Genomic DNA, 14921 nt, shown 5'->3' on the forward strand with positions numbered 1-14921 from the left:
ATTTCTGTGATTTTAGCTTAGAGCATGCGGTGACCATATTCCCGATTTTTTAACTTTCCCCATTGAATGAAAATGTCACACGATGGTCGAATAATCACAATTCATCACATTTACCAGTTTCCGAGTACAGTGAAGCGTCTGAACGATCTTCATCAAGCTCTGAAGGTTTTCCTGAATTTGAAGTGTCACTAATATCAAAATGACCCTCCTTAAAACGAGAAAATCATTTTCCTGTCATCCTTCGTCTAGTGTTATTATCTCTACTCACGTCGCCAGTGTTTCTGGCTGCCTACGCTGCTGTCACCCATTCTACTGAAATCAAACAGAAGAACATGTCAGAAATGTTCCGATTTCATCACTTGTCAGTCCTTTTTCTAGCACTCACAGCTCCGTTCACTATCTCCAGATGAGAAAATGACAGTACATAAATTCAAATAGCAACAGTGGGCTACAAATAAAAATAACCATCGATAAATAAACACATAACAACCGGAAAACCAATATGAAAAACAAAAACGCTACACGAGGCAGTGTATCTGTATGTACTCTGTCCACGAGACGAAGGTTAGAGCTGACACCAGTATTTCGTGGAAAGATCGCTCAGAGCTACCGCGTTGCGGCACCTCGCCTGTAGTACACTTCGACATTTAACGTACGACCCAGAGCTGCCGCCCACGTAAGGCCACGGCGTGGGCGGCGGGCCGCCCGTGGCTGCAGGCTGATGGCGATTCTACGTCGGCTAGCACACTGTATATCTCATCCCAGTGTCCAAAATTTAAGCATTACCATGCGGCAGATCCCCTATAGCGCCTGTCATGATCTATTTTTAAAATTTCAGTCCGCGATCTACGAAGGCTATTCGGAAAGTAAGGAACGATAGGTCGCGAAATGGAAACCACAGCGAAAATAAAAACTATTTTATTTGCAACAGTTAGCTACAACTTGCAGCTACTTATCTCCATAGTCACCGATCCGACTTAGACGTTTGTAGTAGTGTTGTACCAACTTTACAATACCCTCGTAATAGAAGGCAGCCGCCAGTGTTTTCCGCCAATTCTCTGCGCTGGCCTACAGCTCGTTGTCTGTGCCAAAATGTTGTCTCCTCAACCAGCGGTTCATGTGAGCAGAGATGAAACTCAGAGGGAGACAATTACGGGCTGTATTGTGGGTAATCAAATATTTACAATTGAAAACGATGCAGGAGCATCTTCATTGCCCTGCAGAATGCGGCTGAGAATTGTCTTGAAGAAGAAAACGTACGATAGTTACGTAATGTTGGCTGCATAGCTTCAGGCCAAATTTCTCACCGGGACCTTGTACATGGCGGGAGACACTATTGTTCTAGGTATCTTTATGTGCTCCCTGTGTGCTCATAACTAAAATAAACGACGGAACGCGATCGACGGACATAATAGAGACACTGCCCAACACACCTGTGCAAAACTTCATCGGATTTTCACTGTGGTTTCCATTTCGCGACCGATCATTCCTTACCTTCCAAATAAGCCTCGTAGTTTGCAGATTTTTGTATAACACTAGCTGAAGAGCAAACATACTAGCAGTGTGGGGGATTCTCTATGTGTTAAATGGCATACAATTGTTTCAGATTATTCTATTTACTCGAGCAACGTTGCCGCTGACGCGACAGGTGGACCAACAGTAACTGGCCATTAGCAGCGAGCTATCCGATAGCGCGGCGATAAAGCAGCGACGATCCTGGAACGCCCGACTACGCCGTTTAAATCCTGAAAATATATGACTGGTATTTGTATAAACCATTCTTGTACGAAATATTGTCTTGCATTGTACCCAAGTCTTGAATTGTAACGTATCAACGCGCCAGACCAGAATGGTTTGATACTAATTTGAAATGGATTTAACATTAACTAACGATAGCCAGGGAATCATTGGTGGAATATCTCTATAAAAAGAAGAAAAATATAACGGCACTAATTTACAGCATTTATCGACCTGTGATTACTTCTTAAACCTTACTGAAGCGTGTTTATCACTGCGTTGGTTTATTCGAATGTATCCTTGTCCGTTGTAGAACATATTGTTAATATTTCACGACTGAAATAAGTGAAGAATATACGAGGGTTGGCCGGCCGAAGTGGCCGTGCGGTTAAAGGCGCTGCAGTCTGGAACCGCAAGACCGCTACGGTCGCAGGTTCGAATCCTGCCTCGGGCATGGATGTTTGTGATGTCCTTAGGTTAGTTAGGTTTAACTAGTTCTAAGTTCTAGGGGACTAATGACCTCAGCAGTTGAGTCCCATAGTGCTCAGAGCCATTTGAACCATTTTATACGAGGGTTGGAACTTAAATAGTGGCAACTATTTATTCACAACCGATACAAAAGAGTTTGTACCTGTTACTGTCCTTCGAAGTAGTCACCAGCGTTGTGTAGAACCAGTTGCTATCGATGTGGAAGGCGTACCACACTGATAGCAGAGCCTGTTCTGTTGATGGTGCGAATGAAGCGGTCTACTGCCTGTCGAAACTCTGGAACAGTTCTGAATCGAATGCCACGAAGTGGTTCCTTCATCTTTGGAGTCAAATCAAAGTCACAAGGACTTAAGCCCGCGGAGCATGGTGGATGGTACAGTGCTGGTACAGTGCTTCCCAGTACCATCGACTGAACAGAGCAGCCACAGAATGCGTTGTATGCGCTCGCGCATTGTCGTGCAAAATGATGGGTGGGTTGCTCAGAAAGTGTCGCCCCTTCCTTCGCAAAGCTGGTAGCAGGTGATGCTCCAAAAACGAACAATAATACTTTGTACTGACGGTGGCATTCGCTTCAGAACTGTTCCAGAAATTCAACAGGCTGTAGACCGCTCCATTCGCACCATCAATAGAAGAAGCTATGCTAACGGTATACTACGCCCTCCACATCGCTGGCAATGGGTTCTACACAACGCTGGTGACTACTTTGAAGGACAGTAACAGGTGCACACATTTAACTCTTTTGTATCGGTTGTGAATAAATAGTTGCAACAATTTAAGTTCCAACCCTCGTATAGCAGAGAAACTTTATGTGATACTTCAATTTAAAGAAGTTACATTTTACACCTGAAGTATGTCATTTTGAGAACTCAGCTAATCGTCATTGTTGATGAACTTATTGAATGCAGGAATTACGCCGCAAAGACTAACGTATTGTTATTATATTAAACACATACAAGAGCCTGGCAACCTCTCGACGAGATCGTATTTCATTCATTTTTTAGAGCAACGAGCTACAATAACAACAGCAACAAGGGCATAGAACAGAAAAACGAGTATTGTCCTCGCTGTTGTCATTCTACAGCGAACAGAGTTAGCAAAAATTATTCTAGGTTTTTGGTCCTGAAATTAACTTTAATCAGTCCCACGTCCGGAAATTTTCGGCAGAATTGTATCTGAACTTTACTTCGTCAGTTTATTTAACAGTATTTCAGTTATAGACAGAACGGGGTCCCATTAGAAAGACCAAGAGTTCATGTCACCCGTAATTTTCAATTTTTTATCGATAATGTTTTACCTGTGTTTTAGCATGTTTTGTCAATATTTTTGTTAAGTTGTAATTTTATCCTGAATATTGACATTTTACATGTGTATTGTAAATTGTAAAATAGTATATAAGTTACTGGTCCACGCGAAGGGTCTACTGAATTGTAACAATAAAATAGGAAAACCTCTAAACCTCTAGAGAAGTCGCTCTGTGTTAAGCACCCAAAAGCGCCTTTAAAAAAAACGACGAGGGCGTGCAGAGAATGCGCCAACTAAGAACAAAGTGTCAGTCGGATGTTAGACGTCCCGACCGAGCGAGGGGGCGCAGTTGTTAGCACAATGGGCTCGCATTTACGAGGACGACGGTTCAGACACGCATACGATCATCCAGATTAGGGTTTACCGTGATTTCGCTAAATCGCTGCATCCAAATGCCTGGATGGTTCCTTCCAAAGGAAAAGGCCGATTTCCTTCCCCGCCCTGCCGTAATCCGAAATTGTGCTCCGTTTCTAATGACCCACTGTCGACGGTACGTTAAACTATTAATCTTTCTTTCTTCATTCCTTCCTTCCGTACACATCCCGGTGTGGATTCGAGGCTACAATGCCCAGAATTCCGATGAATTGAAGCCTCGGGTAGATTTTGGTTTTGCATTTAAAGATGCGGAATGCTGATATTATGCACCATAGCAATTAGTAACTGGAAGAAGAGGCATGTCAGTTCTGAAGCAACGGTTATATAATAATCGCCGAGGCCGACACAACGTTTTACAACGTTCCCTACACGCTATGTAGTATTTTTTAATAGAATAATAAGAATGCTTCTGTCTGGGTTTATTGTGTGGGTTTTGTGAATATATTGGCAGAATTCAACTTACGTATGGATTCAGGTCCGGATCCTACAATATACTTTACTGTAATAAACAAAATTAAAGATAGTAAAATTTAGTGTCAAAGACTAACAGACGGTAGTAACGCTATTATAAAAATACGACATTCCGTTTGCGGAGACAGTGAGTGACTTATTGTAAGATATTATTTTCTTTTATTTATGACTCAACCAATTTTTCCTGATATCTCCAGATGCTATGGGGGCGTTTGATGAATAAGTGTTCATGCATTGACGTTCATGCATTGATAGTGCACGAACACTTGTTCATCAAATGCCGCCCTTAGCATCTGAAGACAGCCTTTGAAGACCGAACCGGTTATGATTGTTTCATAAAAAAGTAGTTGAGTCAAAAACAAAAAAGAATACCTACGAATCACTAAAATTAGTTAAACTTGGAAATATCTTGAATGTAACAGAACAATTCACACATCTAACACAAATGTTTAAATTTTTAAATTTTCAATTGTTCTATGTGTTCATGTGTTCATGTGTTCATGTGGAAAGTACCTGTGTAAAGAAAGCAAGTCTGCAGATTAACGTCTACGATAACTTCAGATATTGATTTATTCAATAACCATCCATTTATTTTCGTGATCATTAATATGAGAAAGTGATTTTGTTGTTACTTAACATCCAGTAGTGAAGAGCAAAATTAAAACTGTAGTGAAGAGTTGACTCCAAAAAGTAGAACTTGCGTGAAACTGTTATGAAAAAATTTAATTTACTTATAGAAAATTTGAGTTTTAAGAGTTCTGTTGTCCTACTTACTAAAATATAGTTCCATTTTGGACTGGCGATTTTCCTATTACATTGTAACAACTACTCTGGTGTGCAACACTTAAGGACAAAGTATGTTGGCTCTGAGCACTATGGGACTTAACATCTATGGTCATCAGTCCCCTAGAACTTAGAGAACTACTTAAACTTAACTAACCTAAGGACATCACACAACAGACGAAAGTGTGTTTCGCATAATGTGTCACGGTCAAGTAACACAGCTCGATAGAACTTGGACTTAACTGCTCACTGATTGACACACACTGCCTTTTCTCACGTTCCTTCAAAAGCTTCATATTGCAGAGCCAGCCGCATTTGGCGCTATAATAACACTAACCTTACGCCGTGCGACATCCAACTGGGAGACCTCTGGCAAACCGATCCTGCTCTTTTATTCATCTCGACAGAGTAGTTAATATGTCGTACTGTATCTACCCTATATTTTGCAGAGTAGTGTACTAAACAACTGCTTTGCATCACCTAACAGAAACGTTTCGAAATGCGCATTCTTTATATACTGATTATGGCATGTCTCAGAGATGAGTAAAAACTTTTAATCCCATTTCCTAAGCAAAACATTAGTATTACGAGCACGAATAGCACGAAAAAGATATGGTTATAAGTACATTTATGTCATGACACAAATGTATCTCGCTACGAAACCACTGTGTGCAGTCGTTAAACGACTGTTTTGGTTTTCTCTTTTTTTTTTCAAATGGTCCCGTAATCTATGTAAAATCAGCATTAAAGAGCCATTAAATAGAAATAATTTATGAACACCGAAAAATTTGTGCATATCAGTAACAGTGATTGTCAATAGTTAATCAGTGTAATTTACATTTTTATAAGAAATTGCATGCTTTTCATAGAGGGTGACAATTATTGAACTATATGAAATAAAATCGTCATAACATCTAAACGGTTTGCGTTAGGACGTTCAAAAAAAAAACAAAAAAAAACGGTTCAAATGGCTCTGAGCACTATGGGACTTAACTTCTGAGGTCATCAGTCCCTAGAACTTAGAACTAACCTGAGGACATCACACACATCCATGCCCGAGGCAGGATTCGAACCTGCGATCGTAGCGGTCGCGCGGCTCCAGACTGTAGCGCCTAGGACGTTCAAACTCCACGGTTGGCTGCGGGGCATGTTGGGAATTAGTATGTGCATGTGTGGTTTGGTTTAGCGACGAAGCCCACTTTCATTTGGATGGGTTCGTCAATAAGCAAAATTGGCGCATTTGGGGTATAAGAATCCGCATTTCACGATTGAGAAGTCTCTTCACTCTCTATAGTAACTGTGGTGTGCAATGTTCGGTCACGGAATAATTTGTGCGATATTCCTTGAACGCACGGTGACTACCGAACGGTATGAGCAGGTTTTGGAAGATAATTTCATCTCCATTATCCAAAGTGACTCTGATTTCGACAGGATGTGGTTGATGAAAGAAGCTGCAAGAAGATGCATCGAAGATGAGCTGAGCTGAAAACAGCCATTCAGGAGGTCATCGACTGCATCGATGTTCCGCCACTTCAGCGGGTCATGCAGAATTTCGCTATTCGTCTGCCCCACATCATCGCAAACGATGCCAGACATATGGAACATGACATAATTTAAATCCGAATATCTGTAGTGACGTTTACATGTTACAGTGTGTGCACGCCGTTGTTTGCAACTAATATACGTTTTTTTCATATAGTTCAATAATTCTCACCCTAGGAGTAAGAAGACTATGGAAGAGCATAGGGATAAGGCGGCAGTGCTCAGGCGAGCTGTAAAATCGTGTAGGGACAGACGGACTACCCTCGAGGGAGTTTCAGAAGGACGCGCCGGGAAGCATCCAGGTCAGTGCCACACCATTCACTAGACTTCCGTTTGTAGTGCCGTGACAGGGCGCTGGGATTAAATATCCTGTGGCGTAAGATCTCCAGCAGTAATCGTTTTACATCTCAGAAGTGGAAAAAGACGGAACGCTGTTTTTAGCAATGTCCCGGAATGAACTATTGCGCAAAAAGCGTAGAACGCTGTGTTTCTTTGGAACGCACCAGACGCTATAGATAACATCTAGTAAATGGAGTGAGACTCTACCGTTTGTGGTGCCTTTGAAAGTGTGGGGCCCGTCGATCGTTGACTTTAGAAGGAAACTAAATATTCGAGCGAGATAAAACTGCAAATAAAGTGGAAGCCAGAGAGAGAAACTGCGGTCTGCTGCCGACGACCTCCTTTATCGGCTACAGAGAAAGGGAGTTATATGCCTTTTTTTCAACACTAAAGGGTAGGACATGTGTTACTGGTTAACCGCCTGAAGAACAACTGGGGAAGAGAATCAACATCTTGTAAGAAATACATTTGTCAGTCGGCGATCGGTATATCCGTAGACCAACCAGTCTCAACACAGTAAAGAACACAAAACGTAGAAATGCGAGTTCTGCTTTTAGTACGCATTTGGAACAAAATTATTTCACCACCAGACGACTTAATCTCTTGGACGCTGAGAGTCTTGATCTCTAGGAACCTCCATCGTCAGACCTTCTCCTCCACCAGCCTATGATACTATCTGCGCAGATGAGCTGAGAGGCAGTAAGGTTTCAGACTGATTTGGATTTAGTCACTGGCGAGAGTCTCTGGTGTGTCGCCAATGACTGATTCTGCAGCCGCATCAGCCTCCACTAACAGTTTGATATGGCAGATCGAGCCGCGACCACGAGATGATGTTTAGGGACACTAAAGTCATTTTTATGCAATATCGATAACCTCAAGATTCACTCTGATATCTTGTTTCCAGGTTCAGATGACCAGCTTGCTTCCAACTCTGGTCACGGATGCAATGCATTACCTTCTCTAATACTTCCTGTCGGTTATGCTAACATCACTACAATTACTATACAACTTCGTGACTGCATGCGATTACTAGAACCGTACGCCAGAACCTTTTATCAGATGGGCCAAAGTGGTATTTGAGTAGTATTATTGATTGACAGATAACTTATGAGTCATTTTATCGTACTAATCCGAATTAATTGTGAGTCTTGTTTCATTTAGGAGACCAGAATTCCTAATTCATTATTTTGGAGGGGCCATTTAGCATACTTCCACATTATCAAGCAAACCAGTAACTTATGCAGTGAATCGAAAGGACTACAGGGCACAGTGGCAAGATGGGGCGATGGGAGCTCAGTTTCACCATCCAGACTTTCTTCTCTACATTTTCACAATCCGAGCTTGTGCACCAACTCTAACGATCTCGTCGTCGACCGCTACGGTCACAAGTTCGAATCCTGTCTCGGGCATGAATGTGTGTCATATACTCAGGTTAGTTAGGTTTAAGTAGTTTTAAGTTCTAGGGGACTGATGACCTCGTTAAGTCCCATAGTGCTCAGAACCATTTGATCTCGTCGTCCGTGACATGGTAAACCTTAGACTTCTTTTTCCTTCCTTCGCAGCTCCCCAGAACTGTAATCCGCAGGCTTGCACGTTGGAAAAACACCAAATAACGAAGAGCAGCGATATTCAAAATACCCAGGATTTTTTGTTTCGGCAATTTATATGTCAGTTACATCTTCCGTAGCCCAATGGAGCAGTTTTTATCGAGATGATGAACGAGTCATTTTAGGGGTTACGTATAAATAAGTTATTTCTGCGTATCGCTATGTACTGATTATGTGCAGGTTACTGAAACACACACTGCTTTACATTTACTAACAATGGACATACTAGTCATTAACTGTACTCATGTAACTAGTAACAGACTTAAATTTATTTTTTCTTTTTCATGTACAAGTGTAACCAATTTCTAGTCCAATTTCGTTTATGGAACAGGAAGAGTCTTGCGGAAGAAAAAGCTTTAAGCGAGACTTAAAATTTGCTTTGTTGCCTGTCAGGCTTTTATTCTGTTAGGCATACGATCAAAGACTTTTTTTGAGCCATCGATTGTTTTAATAATGAGTGTGTGGAATACAGACCATTTTCTTTCTACTATTGTATTCTTCGACCAAAAGCCACTGTTCATGTAGATCAATTCCCCATGAACACAACCAGGCTTTCTTTAATTCTACCCGACGAGGTGTCATAGGGACTTAGCGTTACGCATTTCAAAATATCGTATGAAAATATATGGTTCCAGATACCTTTTCAACTCTCAAACATCTATAATGTGTACATGTAGACTGAGAGGGGGAGTGAAAATTTGTACCAAGGCTGGGATTCGGACCCGGGTCCCTGCTCTCTAGGCAGATGCGCTGGCACAGTGGCTTTGCACAACTGCACTGACTATCCTAGCACATCTCACTCCTCAAACCAAATTCCCATTCACGCTCCAGCCCACTTGGAATTCCCCTTAAACTCGAACAGCGGTACAGAACCCCTCCAATTCTACTGGAATACCACCTCAGCATCGAACGAAGCGGGGGATCCACTTTGAAAACAAGCTATACTTCGTTAGGTTTGCAACATGTAGATAAACAAACCAACCACGAGGAAATACATAATGAATTGCTGGTCGCTGTGGCCGAGCGGTTCTAGGCGCTCCCGCCCGGAACCGCGCTGCTGCTAAGGACGCAGGTTCGAATCCTGCCTCGGGCATGGATATGCGTGATGTCCTTAGGTTAGTTAGGTTTAAGTAGTTCTAAGTTCTAGGGGACTGATGACCACAGATGTTAAGTCCCATAGTGCTTAGAACCATTTGAACCATAATGAATTCACAATGTTTACATCTTTACAAGCACAGTTTTCGCACAAATATCTATAACTAGGGGCAAAAGAGTAATAGCGCACCATAAAAATAAACGTAAACTTTGTGAACAGTGTGAAGAAGTTCGGAATATAAAAATGTGCTTATGTTTCGGAAATGAATTGGTAGTACGACCTCCAGACCAGATGAGAGGAAACGCTGATGCCAACAAACTGTAAGTACTTACTTATTCACATAAAAACGCCATGTGAGCTGTTTGATAATCACAAAATGATACGTATTAAACCAAAAATGTATCGTTCTAATCCGACTGAAGATGCCTTAGAGTAAAAGAAGGCGAAACGCATCTGGGTGAAATAAATTACAGTGCAGCAAGAAAAACCGGTTTTATTTAAAAAACAAATATTAAAGCTATAAGTGTTTTAATAAGATGAAACTTTGGTTCTAGAGACCTCCTCAAGTCTCAAGCAAAAGCTAGGCACAATCACTCAACAAAATATCTTCCATGAAACAAAAAATAAATAAAGCCAGCCTTTTCCCTAATATACATAACTGGGAAACAATTAACAGTTTACGATCTGTAATAATATCTGAGTCAACTTCAGCAGTAAAACATAGCACACAACTGCGCACAGCGTTCCCCAAGAAAAGGAAAGATGAAAATATTAAACATTCACGTGATGAGTCACCGATTGCATTCTTTTTCTGCGGCGCTGCAGCCACCAAAACAGGCAGAGTCCTAGGAAGACGAGGTATGAGATCTAATTTCCGACCTCCTAAAAAGATAAAGGAAACGCTACCCCCTGTAAGGGCAGTCTCGGCCTCGGGGCCCCTGGGATTTACAACATCCCTAGTGTGTGCGGAAGCAATTACGTCGGTCAGTCCATCCGCAACGTTTACGACTGCTGTGCAGAACATCAGCGGCATATTAAGAATCGAGAACTGCAGAAATCCGCAGTTGCTGTACACAGCCTCACAAACAAATATAAAATATTGTTTGACGAAACAGAAGTTTTGTCCCAGACTCGCACGTATTGGGACTTCGTAATTAAAGACGTTGTAGAATGTGTGAGAACATCTTCAATCGTGACAGTGGATATAATCTTAGTGGTACACGGAAGCGAGCTCTCGATGCACAGATGAGCCAGATATAGTGGCCGCAATGTTTAAGCAACGGCGGTATCGGTGGCGTCACCAGAGCGAACATTGACACCATCTGCGACAGCATTACATAATTTCCGACCAATCAAAGGCATTCTAAAGGCTATAAACGGCCATCACAGAGCTGTTTTGACAGTCAGTTGCTCCTGACATGACGAGGAAGGTAATCGTCGAATGGTTGAGGTTCTATCCTGAATTGATGCGGGAAGCAGTCCTGTTTTATATCACACAGCTACACGTTGATCTACAACTGCTACTACACTCATGCTCATAGATCAAGGATAGTGCTGATACAAGGTGAAACAACGCTCTGGTGGGCGGTTTGCGGGTTTAAATCACCTCGAGGTATGACCATGGGTGCATTTGACCTGCGGTCGTCGCACGGTGGCGCTGGCAGCAGTCCACATACGCAGAGGTGCATTGGTGCATGTCAGAGTACGGTGCAGCGAGTAATTGTGCAGACGTTTTCAGACGTGCTAATGGTGACTGCGTGTTGAAATGGCTCTGAGCACTAAGCGACTTAACTTCTGAGGTCATCAGTCGCCTAGAACTTAAAACTAATTAAACCTAACTAACTTAAGGACGTCACACACATCCATGCCCGAGGCAGGATTCGAACCTGCGACCGTAGCGGTCGGTCGGCTCTGGACTGTAGCGCCTCGAACCGCGTGTTGAAAATGGCTCAACGAACACAAATTGATGACGTTATGAGGGGTAGAATACTAGGGCGACTGAAGGCTCGTCAAACACAGCAGGTCGTAGCACGGGCGCTAAGTGTGCCACAAAGTGTAATCTCAAGATTATAGAAATGATTCCAGCTGACAGAACAAACAGAAAACGTGTCCAAGCGCTACAGTACCGGACGTCCACCGTGTACAACATCGCAAGAAGACCGATATCACACCATCAATGCTTGCAGACGGCCACGGAGTACTGCAGGTAGCCTTGCTCGGGACCTTACCACAGTCACTGGAACAGCTGTCTCCAAACACACAGTCTACAGACGACTGAACAGATATGGTTTATTCGCCTGGAGACCCGCAAAGTGAATTCCACTGATCCCTGGTCACAGGAGATCCCGTAAATCCTGGTGTCAAGAACACAGTACATGGTCACTGGAACAATAGTTCCAGGTTATGTACACGGACGAGTCCAGGTACAGTCTGAACAGTGATTCTCCTCGGGTGTTCATCTGGCGTGAACCAGGAACCAGATACCAACCCCGTAATGTCCTTGAAAGGGACCTGTATGGAGGTCGTGGTTTGATGGTGTGGGGTGGGATTATGATCGGTCCACGTACACCGCTGCATGTCTTTGACAGAGGAACTAACAGGTCAGGTGTATCGGGACGTCGTTTTGCACCAGTATATCCGCCTTTTCAGGGGCGCAGTGGGTTCCACCTTCCTCTTGATGGATGGTAATGCATGGCCCAACCATAGTGGAGGAGTACCTTGAAACAGAAGATATCAGGCGAACGGAGTGGCCTGCCTGTTCTCCAGACCTAAACCCCATCGTGCACGTCTGGGATGCTGTCGGTCGACATATCGCTGCACGTCTTCAAAAACCAACGACACTCCAAGAGCTTCGACAGGCAGTGGTGCAAGAATGGGACGCTATACCCCAGCAGCTGCTCGACCACCTGATCCAGAGTATGTCAACCCGTTGTGCGGCCGGTGTACGTGTGCATGGTGATCATATCCATTGGGACGTACATGCGCAGGAAACAATAGCGTTTTGTAGCACGTGTGTTTCGTGACGGTTTTCTCAACGTATCACAAATCCCGTGGACTTACAGATCTGTGTCGTTTGTCTTCCCTATGTGCCTATGCTATTAGCGACAGTTTTGTGTATTGCGAAGTTGTGTGGCACCACATTCTGCAATTATCCTTAATTTACGAGCATGAGTGTACTACTACTACTACTACTACTACTACTACAACTACTAATGCTACTGTCACCAGATAGCTACTGACATAAGTTACACACAGCTCTCTACCAAACGTCTTACGCATATCTCTCAATAATTGTCATACATGGCACAAAAAATGAATCATTCTCATACAACAAACAATAAGATGAATTCTCAGCAGGACGTGTCAACCACTGAATCGCTCACGGCATAGCTGAAAATAGGAGTCGTACAATTAATCACGCTCTCGGTGTGTAGTTAACAAATTCTAACTGCTCTCGTTCACAGTGCTCACAGCTGCCCTCTATGTGCGATCAGTAAGGAACCATAACTTGTCACACGATTGCGTCCAGAATTTGTAGTTAACAAGCACACCCAATGTATCGCTCTTGTGCCACAAAGCACGTTATATCAATCATAAAACCTCGAGCGTGCACACTTCAGCTGAAAAAGCTCTCAGGTAGTGTCCCTCTTGACATATAGAAGCCCTTCTCTCCAACTTCGCTGGGATCACCGTCCGGCCACGAAAAGACACCAACCGGTCCACCATGCTGTTGTGTCCACTCGGCAGCCAAGCTCTGCACAGACCACAGTGACATCCAGCTGAGAGCCCTGCAGGACAACAGTTTCTTGAGGCTCTCGCTCTCGGCTCTGCCCAGTGCTCACTCCGTCGTTTCCGTCCAGCAGCTGACCCAAACACTTTCAGGCCCTGCCCACCATTGCGGACACCTCGGCAGCTGCTCCAATCAGGCCCCTGGCGATGCGCCACAGGCTCGTCCACCACTTCCAACCGAAGACTTCTAGGTACGCAGGTCATGTTGTTCCAAGATGGCGACGGGACTGGACGCCGGAACATGTTGCTGGCTGCACTTGCTGAGATGACTAACTTCCCAGCCACCCCTCTTGCTACCCTCATGTTGGTGCTCACGACAATGACGTGTCCACACCGTCCACCTTCTTGTGGCCACAGCAAGACATTGCACTTGATAATGCTCTGGATGCGTGTAAAATAACCAAGGTGTTCAGGATGGCACAGCATTTACCATCTGAAGAAAACATTCAAAATGGATCTGATTCACTCTCAGAGTTTATGGAACTCTTCTCAGAAGTTGTCGGCAGCCTTGCTGATACCACATTTGGTTATGTAATCTTCTTTATACACTCTCCTGTCACATTAAAGTGACCACCAATCAAAATCCTGAACAACCACCGTTTGCAACGCAGACCAATGCAAGATGTGCAGGATGAGTGTCAGTGAGGCTCTGGAAGGTACAGACATGGATGTAGAACCATGCCGACTCCAGGGGCCCTATTCTGCATCCATCCACCATTTTGCCGATCATTGATGTACGCGGGCGCACCGAACGGTCTTGTTTTCGAAACAGATCCCCAGCATTATTCAGTAAGCATTTCGAAAGCGATGCCGAACGGTCCTAGCCAACCGAAACGTTGTTGTCAGTTCTCCTCGCGCCAACCAATGAAAAGCAATCTGCCTCAGATCCGCGCAGGCGCACTGCAGAGCCACAACGGCACGAACTCGAAGCGGCTAGCAGCCGACACATGCATGCCATTCTTCACAGTACCGAAAAGTGTGGTTAGAGTACGTGATACTGTTCAAATTTTGCTGACCACAGGCTTCCATGAATGCATGATAACAGAATATTGGCTGTGTTCTGCAAACTGTCTTAAATGTCACATTATGTCATTTTATTCTCGTTCACATCGACGTCTTGTTTTGGATTTTACCTTTCGGAATATGAGTTAAGATCAAATGGTTCAAATGGCTCTAAGCACTATGGGGCTTAACATCGGAGGTCATCAGTCCCCTAGACTGAGAACTACTTAACCTAACTAACCTAAGGACATCATATACATCCATGCCAGAGACAGGATTCGAACCTGCGACAGCAGCAGCAGCGCGGTTCCAGACTGAAGCGTCTAGAACAGCTCGGCCGCAATCAGTTAAGAATGGAGTGTAGCACCATATTGTACAAATACATCTAT

This window comes from Schistocerca americana, chromosome 5 (assembly GCF_021461395.2).
Source record: "Schistocerca americana isolate TAMUIC-IGC-003095 chromosome 5, iqSchAmer2.1, whole genome shotgun sequence".
Lineage (NCBI taxonomy): Eukaryota > Metazoa > Arthropoda > Insecta > Orthoptera > Acrididae > Schistocerca > Schistocerca americana.